The sequence below is a fragment of the Nelumbo nucifera genome, chromosome 7 (genome assembly GCF_055504915.1).
Source record: "Nelumbo nucifera cultivar China Antique chromosome 7, China Antique-T2T, whole genome shotgun sequence".
Lineage (NCBI taxonomy): Eukaryota > Viridiplantae > Streptophyta > Magnoliopsida > Proteales > Nelumbonaceae > Nelumbo > Nelumbo nucifera.
The window spans coordinates 12297323-12310517 of NC_142655.1; the positions used below are offsets into that span (position 1 = coordinate 12297323).

A 13195-nucleotide genomic window follows, 5' to 3' on the forward strand; every position below is an offset into this window, starting at 1 on the left:
TTTCCAAATGTTAACATCATATGAAGTATCTCTCAACATAGGAACAGGGCTCAGCATGGAACTGCTGAGAATTGCCAACTGTAATACCCCTGATATGAGGTACTCTTTAATAAAATGTAGGAAACATGACAAATTTTCCCTACCGACTGTAGAAAATTGATTCCATCCAAAAAACTACCGACTCGGATGAGTTGAAGAAATAGTACAGCCAATACACTCAACTAAGTTCTACTTGAATCTGTAACAATAAGATCATCTAAATTAAATGCTGTTATTCCTGGGACTCAAATTTCTGTATAGTGTGCACCTTTTGTTTGCCTGATGAAGCTGGTATGATAGGATTGCTCAAGAAGGGGAAGAAGAAAGGATAGCTCAATCCAAAACCCGCATAAAGATTTCAGTTGTAGGGAGTTGAGGTGATTCCATATCTGCCATATATCCAGTGGTGATCCAAACACCAGCATAAAAGAGTGGATATTTGTTAAAAGTTTCAAAAAAGAGATAGGAACAATCAAGCGTTGCTGATAGTCCAGGCATTACTAGAGAGATCAATCAGATTAATTTCCCACATAATGTATTTATGTGCCAAATCAACAAGTAAACGTGAATAATGGCTAATTCCCATTTCCCAACCATAATTGATACATACTGTACAATACGCTATGATAGACACATCATATTTTGAACCTTTGGTCCTAAAAACCAAGATAAACTGGCAATGTATTATTATATTTATTTTACACAAGATCTCAATATTTATACCGTAATTTTATATTGTATCCCAATGCCTCTTAAAATTGTTTTTCCAAAATTTGGTAAAACTTGATCATATCACATGTTGCTTTAGAATCTGGATTTCTGCCTGTTAAAACTTCAAACCTCCTATTGTACAAGTAATAGTTTTGTTGCTGTTGTTGCATCAACGGTTTTCGAACCACCGCCGGTTGTAAGAAATGACCAACAGAGAGGATTCTTGTCATGCATGAGGTCTATTTACATCAAGAGTTATTGTCTTGTCATAGCTTTGATTTCTCTCCAAAAATGACCCGAGAATTTTCCAGCTGGCAATCTGATTTGGAACCCAAAATGACACCAAATGTTTCTCAATTCATCCTTGAATCCCCTTCCTAACAGATGTTCAGGTGGGTCCTAGACCGCTGGGAAAAACAAGAAATATCACCATTAGTTGAGGAGCTCCGGTAGAACCAATATTTCAATATGTTCACCCCGTGCAAGGCATAAAGTGCAAATAACTGATACATGCTCTATTAAGATAAATATAGTAAAAAATCTCTGTCAATGGTATGAACAGAAATTAATTAAGACAGTTTGCTAAACAACAATATGTAGGAAAAATGACATTCATCATGTAAATTAGCTGTTAACTTGTCTGAAATGAGCATGGGAAAAAAGCGAAATGCTAGTAGATGTATGCGGTAGAGCTATTTTTGTGATTTTACTTTTCCTTTTTGTATATCTCTCATGTATATTAAGGGCAGATCTGCCCTTTTACAATTTAATATAAATATTTCTTTTAGGGTGTCGACTGACATAAGTAGTCACACCCACCATTCGGCTGTGTTGTCTCTCTCTCTCTTTTTCTTTCCTAGTTTTTCGATCTGACTTTGACATGGTATCAGAGCAGGTCACGATCTGATTTGCGAGTGACTATTTCCTCACCTCTTTCTTATTTGTTATCTAGAGTATTCCCTAACAGTATTTGGGAGTCTCTTGAGTGTTCTTAAATCCGATTTCTGAAGCTGTTTTTAATCAGAACTCGACAGACTCTGTTCCTGGACTATTGTGTCACCAGATTTCTCTTTCGGATTGGATCTCCCTCTAGAAGCAATGGATCAGGCTGAAACTTTAGATCTAGTGTCGCCCATGGCAGATCTACTGTTTCCAATTGGTTTGGTTTGAATCAGATTTGATCTAGAAGGGTTTTGGGCCACTTCAGAGTTTGACAGGCCCTTACAGTTTCCTTTTTTAGACATTGATTGAAAGGTACTTCATTATTCTACTGTTTTGAACACTTCTCTTTGTGGTTTTTCTTGCTCTCGTGATTCAATGGCATTAGAAAGAATGGAAGTTCTCCCCATCAAATTTAATGGTACGAACTATACACTTTGGAAATTCAATTTCCAATTTCATGTGGAGGTGAAAGGTCTCTAGGGATATTTGGATGGATCAATAGTTAAACCTAATGATTCGGACATCAAGGGTCTTAATCAACGGAGAATTGATAATGCAAAAAGTGCACCTTGGATCTTAGGATCCATTGAAATTGACATTACAATTCCTATGAGAGGATACATGATTGCCTATGAGATGTATGAGTATCTCAAAAGAGTTTATCAGCAAGCAAACACCTCAAGATAGTACTAGATAGAGGTTGACATCTTCTCCTATTATCAAGGAGAAAGAAAGGTCCAAGAGTACTATGGGTTTATTAACCTTTGGACTGAATATGAGCTTGTTCACATGGGGAATGGTCCTTTAGAATGTTGTGTGAAGTATATGAAAGAACATTTTGATAGAAGAATGATTATGCACTTCCTAATGCATCTCAAACCTAAATTCGATGTTGGTAGATCTAATATCCCGAGTTGAGGAACACTTCCTGATTTGGATACTATTCTCGGTGAAATTCCGAGGGCCGAAACCAGATTTGTCACATAGAGTACTTTGGACGGAAGGAAGGAGTCTAACATTGATATAGTCTTTCTAGCAATAAAACCGAAATGAAAGAATGACTTTTCTAAAATACAATGCTATGAATGTAAGGAGTTCGAACATGTTGTTTCTCACTGCAAGAAAGAATACATGCACCTACTGTAAGCAGGTTGGCCATATTATCACTGAATGCCCCACTCGACCTCATAAAAGAAGTGGATCAAATTAGAAGAAAGGAAGCTACAAGGCTTATCAGACAGGTGTAGATGATCAGATGCAACATCCTCCATTACTTCCATGACTGGGCAGAATGATACCTCATGTAGCATGTCTGAAGAACGAATTTGACAACTCATGTCCCCTGTTATTTCTTTAGCCTTCTCTTCTATGGGCCTATCTGGTAAGTCCCCTACCTACTATCTCTCACCGAACCATCTATGGTACATTGACTCAGGAGCCTCTAACCATATGACAGGGGCCACTCTTAGACAGTGTCCTAAACCCCATCTCCCCAATAAATACATTGTTACTACTAATGGTGAGAAATTAGATATACTTGGATGTGATGATCTATATTTATCTACTTCTAAGTCATTTCCATTTCATTTGTCCAAAACCTTATTTGTACCTAAGCTTACCACCAATTTAATTTTTCTTAGCCAATTCATAGAGGAAAGTAACAATGTCTTATTTATTTCTGATGGTTGTTTGATATAGGACTGACAAACTGGGGAGGTGAAGGGGAAGGGGCCTACATTGGGAAGACTCTTTGCTCTAGAATTTGAGAAGAATAAAACTGTGCCTGGTTCTACTTCATGTTTGATTTCTACTACTTCTAGTTTTGAATCTGTTAAATGTAATAAAGATTGACAGTTGTGGCATAAACGATTGGGCCATCCTTTTTCTAAGAAACTTGATTAGTTGTTTTCCTCTAGTAGTTTGCCTGTTTCTAATGTTTCTCTTAAAAATGTGAATAAAGACTGCATTACTTGTGACTTATGTAAGAGTTATATTTTGCCTTTTCCTTCTCATTCTAAACATGCAACAATCTCTTTTTATTTAATACATAGTGATGTTTGGTCGTCTCTATTTGTCTCACGGATGGGTTTTAAATATTTTGTGACCTTTATTAATGGCTGCACTCGTTTCACTTGGGCCTATTTTCTTCGAAAGAAATATAAAGGTACTCTATATTTCAACACTTTCAGACTTATGTTGCCACTCAATTTAATGCCCGAATTTGTGTGCTACAAACGGATTCAGGAGGAGAGTATATTGACAGAGATTTCCAAAACTACTTAAAACAACATGGAATTCAAACCCAAAAGTCTTGTCCAGGCACCCCACAACAAAACAGAGTTGCAGAAAGGAAAAATGGGCATATCTTGAGTGTAGTCAGAACCCTTTTGCAGGATTCCCATGTACCCTCTTGGTTTGGGGTGGAGGCGGCCAACATTGCTGTGTATCTCATAAATCGTCTTCCGTTATCAATTTTGAACAACACCTCTCCTTTTCAATCCCTTTTCCACAAATCCCCAGACCTATCCATGCTTAAAGTATTCGGATGTGCTTGTTTTGTCCACCTTCCACCCCATGAACGCACAAAGTTAACTACACAAACAGCTTTGTGCTTCTTTATTGGGTATAGCTCTGAACATAAAGGGTATTTTTGCTATGATCCTTTGGTTCGTCGTCTTTGAATTTCTTGTAATGTAGTTTTTCTTGAAAGTGTAATTTTTTGAACATATTGTGAAGTTCCCAGCTCCTTCTGTTTCCTTGCTGCATAGTTTTGATTTTACAAGTACATCGAATACTCCATTGTCACCTCCGCAGCAACTTCAAACCTACTTCAGGAAACAACGACCTTCTTCAGTCTCCATCCACCCCTTTGCTCCGCATCTAGTTGATGATCTAGTCACTCCAGCTACCTCAATAAGTGTTCAAGACCTTCCCTCTGAACCTATTGCTCCTACTTTACGTTGTTCCTCTAGAATTTCTCATCCACCTAACCGTTATGGTTATTCACCAGACCATAGCTCCTTTTCTGCCATTTTATCTACCATAGACATTCATAGATCTTATCAGCAGGCTGTAGCATAACCACATTGGAAAGATGCAATGGATTCAGAGATTCAGGCTCTTCGGGAGAATGACACCTGGGACCTAGTCAAAGCTCCATCTGAGACATCTCTCATAGGAAGCAGATGGGTCTATTCTGTGAAACTAAAATCTGATGGAAGCCTAGACATATACAAATCTAGGCTTGTTGCACAGGGTTACAAACAGGAATATGGGATAGACTATGAGGAGACGTTTGCTCCTGTAGCTAAGATGATCACTGTACGACTTTTGATGGCTGTCTGTAGTCAAACAGTGGACAATTCATCAAATGGATGTCAAGAATGCTTTTCTCCATGGGGAATTGAAAGAGACAATTTACATGAAGCCTCCTCCGGGATATTGTACAGATCCACAGATTGTTTGTCGTTTGAAAAAGTCACTTTATGGCCTAAAGCAAGCTCCTAGGGCCTAGTTTGAGAAGTTCAGATCTGTCATCACTAATGTTGGCTTTGTTCAGAGACTGATTACTCCTTGTTCATCCTAAGGCAGAAGCAAGGAGTAACGATATTACTCCTTTATGTTGATGATATACTCATTATAGGGGATGACATAGAATGAATTTATAGGCTACAATAGTTACTTAGTGAATCCTTCAAGATGAAGGACTTGGGACCGCTGACATATTTCTTGGGCCTTGAGGTGAACAGAAATTCTCAAGGCTACTTTGTTAATCAACAGGAGTATGTGGCTGATCTGGTTAAACTGGAAAATCTTAGTGATTCTAAGATTGTTAACACTCCACTAGAACTGAATTTGAAACTCAGCAAAGATGATGGATCTCCCATTAAAGATCCTACCCTTTATCATCAGATAGTGGGCAGTTTAATCTATCTCACCATGACTCGGCCGGACATATCTTATGCAATTCATATAGTAAGTTAGTTTGTGTCTTCTCCGAGACAACCACACTTATCTGCAGTTCATCGGATTATAAGATATGTACGGGGCACACTATCACATGGGTTATTCTTCTCCTCATCAATCTCCCATTCATCTTATGGCCTATGCAGATGCTGATTGGGCTAGATGCCCTGACACCCAACGGTCCACAATTGGCTGGTGTGTCTTCTTAGGAAACTCCCTTATCTCATGGAAGTGCAAGAAATAAGCTATTATGTCTAAATCTTCCACTAAAACTGAACACAGGGATATGTCTTCCGTGTGTAGTGAGATCATATGGCTTCGGGCTCTTCTATTTGAAATACTAAGTGAGCCACTATTGTCTGTTCCTCTTTATGTAGACAACATCAGTGCAATCAAAATTGCATCCAATCCCGTCTTCCATGAGCGCACCAAACACACAGAAGTTGATTGCCACTTCATTTGCAATCTCCTTCTTGAGGGTACCATATCTCTTCTTCATGTCTCCTCTGGGCTCCAACTAGAAGACTTGTTAACTAAAGCAATGACACGAGCTTGTCATCTATTTCTCATGAACAAACTAATGCTTATTCCTAGGCATCAGTTTGAGGGGGAGTGTAGTGATAGTGAAATCTAGCCATAGGGCTATTTTTGTACTTTTATGTTTCCTTTTTGTATATCTCTCATGTATACTAAGGGCAAATCTTTCCTTTTACAACTTAATATAAATATTTCTTTTAGGGTGTCGATTGACACAAGTAGTCACACCCACCATTCGGTTGTATTGTCTCTCTCTCTCTTTCTCTTTCTCAGTTTTTCGATTTGACTCTGACATTATGTAACACTATTTTCATGTGAACATGAGAAATCCATAATCCCTAATTGAGAGGAATAAGAAATGAAACCCTTTTACATTGTTAGTCCTCTCTTTTACTTTCCCGGGGTAGGAAACTACCCTTGATGTTATCTGTACCTAATGTTTCTTTATCAAGTTCATCATTTGCCTATCATAGGGTCCACAAATCAACTTCAACTTAGCATAATCCTACATAATCAAAGATACACAGCCCATGTCTAGAGCCATAGGGAATGCTCCAAAAGCCACTGGAGACATCCAATGATGTTTAGAAAGCAAACAAAATTTTCAAATTTTAAAATTTTTTTAGAAACTTGAGGACCTCAATTTAGGTTTAAATCAGCAAGGCCTCAAAAATAACAATGTCATATCAATTAGTGGGATTGTGTTTTAGCAGACATTAGAAACTGTAATTTAGAAAATAAGAAAAAATATCTGCTACTAATAGATCACCTCTATGGTTACCTGCAGCAATGGCTAAAACGCTGTAACCTCTATTAGGGGCGGAGGGGGGAACAATAAGGACTATTAATCTATTATATTAATAATATAGGTGGGGAACTTTGAGTCATAAGAGGGAACCAAGTCCCCTTCCCCCACCCTTTTTTTACCCCTGACCTCTATAGTGCTTTGTTCTTTCCCAAAGAAAACGTGCTCTGTTTCTTTCCCTTTAGTCATGATGCTCTATGTAAGACAAAGAAGAATATAAATGTAAACAGAGGAATTTTACCCTCAAAGCTTGTTCATGATATGACCAATGCTCATAGAAACAAGAAGTATAAAAAAAAAAGAAAGAAAGATAACTTGAAACAGATAATACACTCATCATCATTGTCATCATGTAAGCCTTGTTCCACCTATATGGGGTCAACTACACGAATCCTCTTTTTACATTCCATTCTATTCAGTGCCATATCCATCATTAAATTACGGGTGTGTAAATAATTTCTTATTTCACCGAAGTCCTTTTTGGTCTGCCCTTAGCTCTTTTAGCTCCTTCAACTTGTAACAGATCACTTTTATTGGGTTCTGCAGATGGTCTTCCATGCATGTGACAAAACCACCTTAGTCTACTTTCTCTCATTTATCACCTATTGGAGCTACCCCTGGGTTCCTTATTATGACTTCATTTCTAACCCTGCCCTTTTTAGTTTCACCAGTCATCAATCTAAGCAGCAACAGATAATAATACACTATGGAATCAATAAATTTCATAAGAATAAGAAATTAGGAACCTCAGACAAATATCTTATGTCAAAAACATAGGTGGACAACAAACAATTTTAAATTAAACAATATAAGGAAATCCATATTTTAGCATAACTTCCTTTCTAGAAACTTTCCAAATGAAAACTAATTGATTATATTGTATTATAACTCATACAGAATATACATGGAATTGCAATGTAAAGAACACCTGAACTTAATTTGTGAATGCACTTGAACTTCACCTATAGGAAATTGATTCAAATTTCTGAAATCCATTTGTTTGGAATATGAGCTATCTTAGGACAATCTTCCCTGCCTTCTTGACATCGTTTCTTTAGTAAGTCACATTTGGCATATGTAAATTATTAAGTGTGGCAGGAAGACTCTCCTCCGGAAGGGGTGATAGTTGATGGCATGCTTCAATTTGCAAATGTTTAAGAGAGGTTATAAGCCCATGTAACCCCACTAGAAGTGTCTTGGGATTTGCACAGGTGGATATTTTCAGGTGTTAAGTGTCACTGGTAGCTTCTCACCAGGAAAGGGTGAAAGTTGAGGACAGTTGCAAATGTTCAATTCTTCAAGAGAGGATAGGTTTTGTATCCCCTGGCAGGGAATTCAGATTACCACATACTTGGACAGAAAAGTGTTTTAGTGTTGAAGGCAGTTGACCTGTCAAAGACATGATTTTGGCACAGCACAAAATTTCCAAATGATGGAGAGATATGAGCTCTTGTATACCCACATCCTGCAATGTCATGAGATGGTAGCAGTGAGCCAATGATGGATTTCAGTTCCTTGAGTGCACCTAGAGGATGTAACAAGCCCTCCGGTAGGGATTTCAGCTTTCGGAAGTTTGAGATTTTCAATGAGAGAGAGGTGAAGTAAGGAAATGAGTTCAATATCCTCTCATTGCATTCATCCGACACTAATCTATGGAGAGATGGAAATTTTGGAAGGGTAGTCATCTGGGGGCAATTTATAATCATAAGCTCACTAAGGCAAGGAAATTGTCCAACTCCTATCCCATGCCATTCCTTCAAAATTTTCATGTCTTCAAGTTTTAGTGTCTCCAATGATGGGAAGCCGGTTACCTTTCCATCACCACAGAACTCATGACCAACATGCTCAAGTTCATACATGGCATCTATATACTTAAAACGTTTGAGGATTGGTAGCTGACCAAGAGATGGGAGGATTTTGCAATCGATACATTGGGAGAGATCAATCATTTCTAAATGAGAGAGTGAAATGTTTGGTGATGAATCACCTATCCAGTTTGGGAATTTAGAGCCTTTGAGGTTTTCATGAGGTTGGAGGCCTTTGAGCACCCTTATCATCAATTTGATCCTGTGAATACAATCTACCTACATTGCAATTCTAATTAGTGAATATGTGGCTTGATCTTAAGATTTTCTTCCTTCACATTGGTAATGTTGACTGAACCCTCTAGCCTATCAATAGAAAGTGTGCCTTGGAGATGCAACATGTCCTTTAGTTCTCCTATCCCACATCCATTCTCCTTACCATCAATGAACCTAGGCAATGTCTGTACACAAGTTAATCTTCCAATTTCAGGTGGCATAGAAATAAGCTGCCAAGATCCAGTTAAATCTAGATATTGTAGGTTAACTAGGTTTCATGTACCTTTGGGGGTGATTCAAGAAGTTGGTTACAATTTTTGAGAATCAGTGTTTGTAAATTGTAGAGGCCACAAATTGATTCTGGTAGCCCCTTAATGTATGTACTATAAACATCAAGATTTTTTTATTTTATTTTTTTTTCTGAAGAGTAAGAAGAAAATTTCATTAAAATAAAAAGAAAACCTTAGTACAATCATCAGAGGGGGGGGGGGGTGATGAGACAGCACCCAGATTTTCAAAATCCAACACAACAAAGAGATAACATCATGAAAGAAAGAGAGGGAAAATACTACATAGGCGTCAAAAGAAAACAATTAAAACTCCACAAAAACACGCAAACAGATGCACGACTCAAATTTCCAAATTGACTCTAACTCTGGTAACTCAGTCATAGCAATACGCGATTCAAATCCAAGACACGTAGATACTTCAAGGTTAAGATCAAACTGTGAAGGACCTGCACATTGAGGATTTCACGTGAGAGTTTGTTATGTAGTCGTAGAAATGTGCATAAAATAATGGATGCACTTAGACATCAAATGTACGTACTTGAATTGAATGTATCAAGTAGCAGTGGCACATGCTGAGCCTTTACTAAGATTCAAAATGGTTTATCTCCCTCCACTATAAAGCACATTTCTCTTGAAACAAATTGTGCCAAGTCATGGATCAAATCATACATAACAAATTGAGTCTTGTTAATCTTGGAAAGTTGAATGAAGAACCTCAGTATCAAATCATCAAAATACTCAGAACCTACATTTCCTTGTGTTGAGGATGAACAAAGCCTTATGCAATCCACAATGGCTCTAGTTTTTCCTTTTTAAATTCATAGCCATTGGCCCTTGGGAAATATAGAGCAATAGGCAAAACACTGCTTAATATGTGTAGGAAGATGATTATAGCTTAGTCTTAGATCTGGCAAAATTTCATTTTCATCTTCTTTTAAGTCCCATGTATATTTCAAGATCATTTGATTTCCCATTCATACTCGTCAATTTTACCATGTAAGATTCCTCCAAGTGTTTTTGCTGCTAAAGGAAAACCTTGGAATTTCATCAGAATTTCCTTACCAATTGCTATCAGATTTGGATATGCATCTGAGTTCCAATGAACAATTGCTCTTTGCTTGAACAATTCCCAACAATCATCATTTGATAAAAGCCTCCAATCTATGCGCGGTTGCGGTGCCCATGATTGAAGAAACTTTTTCACTCTTTGACAGTGACAATAATTTTGCTTCCCTCCTTTGCTCCAGCTCTCAAAGGAAGCCTAAGAACTTAATTCTCGATCACTATTTCTTTCATTCCATACATCATCTAATACAAATAGAAACCTCCCCCCAGCAGACTCCATGATTGATTTTGTGAGCCTTCTTACATTGAAATGATTTTGCACCTTCTGATCATTGTACACAAGCTGATATTTCCAAGGCCCCCATGCCAATTATGGAAATAATAGAAACATCATTTCCATTATATTCATCTCCTACCCTACCAAAAACACAAGATTCATCCATCAGAGAACTTGTCTGTAGTCACTCCCTCACTTCGACTGGCCTAGCCCAAATTCCCTCCCTCACTTTAACTGACCAAGTACATCCCTTTCTTTGCAATTTCCTCTAAATCTTTCAGCGGTATCCTTTATTTTAGGTTCTAGCCCAAGTTTAAATAGGAAATATTTCAACAAGGTAAACAATTTTTGTACTTGATTCTCTTGGCTAAATCTCAGAGGTTCTGTGCCGACCTCGTCTAGTATATCATCTGCATCATTGGCGATGTCTTTAAGGTCACTTAGCCACATCTTTACTGCCATGTCGCTTAATTATCTGCCTCTCTTCAGCATCGTTGAGCACAAACTGGATCTTTGACAAAGTTCTCAGGAGCTTCGTGAGGTCCTTACCCACCCCCAACCACAAGCCAAACTCTCGTAAGATGGGAGAGGTCAACTTTTCAAGAGCCACCTGAAAGAGCAGCAAATATAAGTGCCTACCCACCAACTTTTTAAGAGCCAAGTAACAATTCCCAAAGAAAGAAGAGGTCGTTTCTGTTGTTGGAGCAAATGGAACTCACCACTTCAAGTGTTCTAAAAGATGAGACACCCCAACAGTCTAAAGGAAGCGCTCTCTCTCTCTCTCTACAACTAACAAGGAAATCCAGAAAAAGCAAATGATAGTGGTCTTTATTTTATTTGTTTTTTGAGGAAAGCCCTTCACCTATCAACTTTTCAAGCTTGAATTATTGTTCTTAGGTGACGTGCGTGACACATCCACAATCACAAATCTTATGTAGGTTTTCTTTCCCTTCATTCGCTCAATTGTTACTTGTAGAAGGTTTTGAGCATTGAGGACAGTCATATTAAAAGGATAATTTTAAGAGATTTTTTGGGATAAGTTTGGATATGTATGGATACAGAAAAAACCAAGTGTGAGATCGATGACAGGATACAGAAGAAAATTTATGGAAGAACTAAAATATGTATTAATTTTTAGAAAATCAATATAATAATAATAATCATTTATTATCTATTATTTATATAAATTTTAATAATCAATTTTAGTATTAATTAATGGGCATCCATTAACAAGAAAAAAATTATGGTGGTGTGTTTGGTCATTTCAAACAATGAATAGGGTTCAATTCTTCTTATGTCCTATTTATAGTTTACTTAAATGTATCAATTAATAGATAAACAATTATTATATGGCTAATTTAGGAGAAGGAATAACTTTATAGTTGTTAGAGTCAATCGTATAAGGGTAGTTTGGTCATTTATCTTTTAATTAAAGGTAAGTTATCTATTTTGTCTTTGTTTAAGTTGTATGTCCCATACTTAATGAGTGACAGAGCTGCCCTTTGTATTCTAATGCAAAGACTATAAATATAAGATGGGTGGGATGAGAGTGATTGATTTCTTCTTTTTTTATCTGAATGAACCCTTTCTTTCTCTCCTCTCTTCTTCTTCTTCTTCTTTCAGACCTAGGACTGAACTAGTGTTAATCGAACCCTTTACATGGTATAAAAGCACTAGAAAATCAGTCTAGAATTCAGTTTTTGTCCTATCCTTCTTTTCTCCTTGGATCACCATATTAGACCTGGTTTTTGAAATAACTCACAACCCAATCGGAGGTTTGATAAGAGGCCAAAAAGGAGTGGCCGTGTTTCCTTCTAGGAGGTAACTATGCCTCCAGCTTCTGTGGTGGTGTTTGTCTTGCTGGTTTGTGAGAAACCCTCTAATCATGACTCGAAGATGGTTAGCTTATGGACAGGTGTGAACAGAACCCTATAGTCAGCTAATAGTATGGTGTGTTCTACCACTTTTGGACTGGATTTCAACTATGTAGCAGTTCTGATTGGTAGGTACGCGTATGGACTGTTTATCTCCCTATTTATGTCTGAATGTGTGTGACAACAGGAAGGTTTTTGGTGCTGAACCCTATGATAGTAGTAGTGTCTCAGCAACAGTTGTTTAATTGGTGTGATGTGTGGTACGTGGTGACTTTTATTTTTTTTTACAATGGCAACAACTAGAGAGGGTAGTCATAATAAAATGGTGTTATGATTTCCCCCAATTACCTAAGGCCATGTTTGGTTCACTACTCTAGGCCTCATTCTCTTAATTCTTACTCATTCTAGGAAAGAATGGGCAAGAATGAATAACATTAGTGTTTTGTTACAAAATTCTTTCCATGGACCACATTCTTTTTAGAATGAAAAATCAGCCCCATAGCACAAAAGTTAAATAGCCTACAGCATGAAAAATAATCATGCCCCATCTTGCTCATTTTCATTCTTTGAGAAAACTCTACCTAATAAACTACTACCATAGATGTTTA

The 13195-nt window shown here is 37.4% G+C and overlaps 1 pseudogene; it reads right to left on the reverse strand.

Annotated features, from left to right (window-relative positions):
• Positions 1 to 7977: 7977 nt before the first annotated feature.
• LOC148790174 (disease resistance protein RGA2-like) lies at positions 7978 to 11716 on the reverse strand (annotated as a pseudogene).
• Positions 11717 to 13195: the final 1479 nt, after the last annotated feature.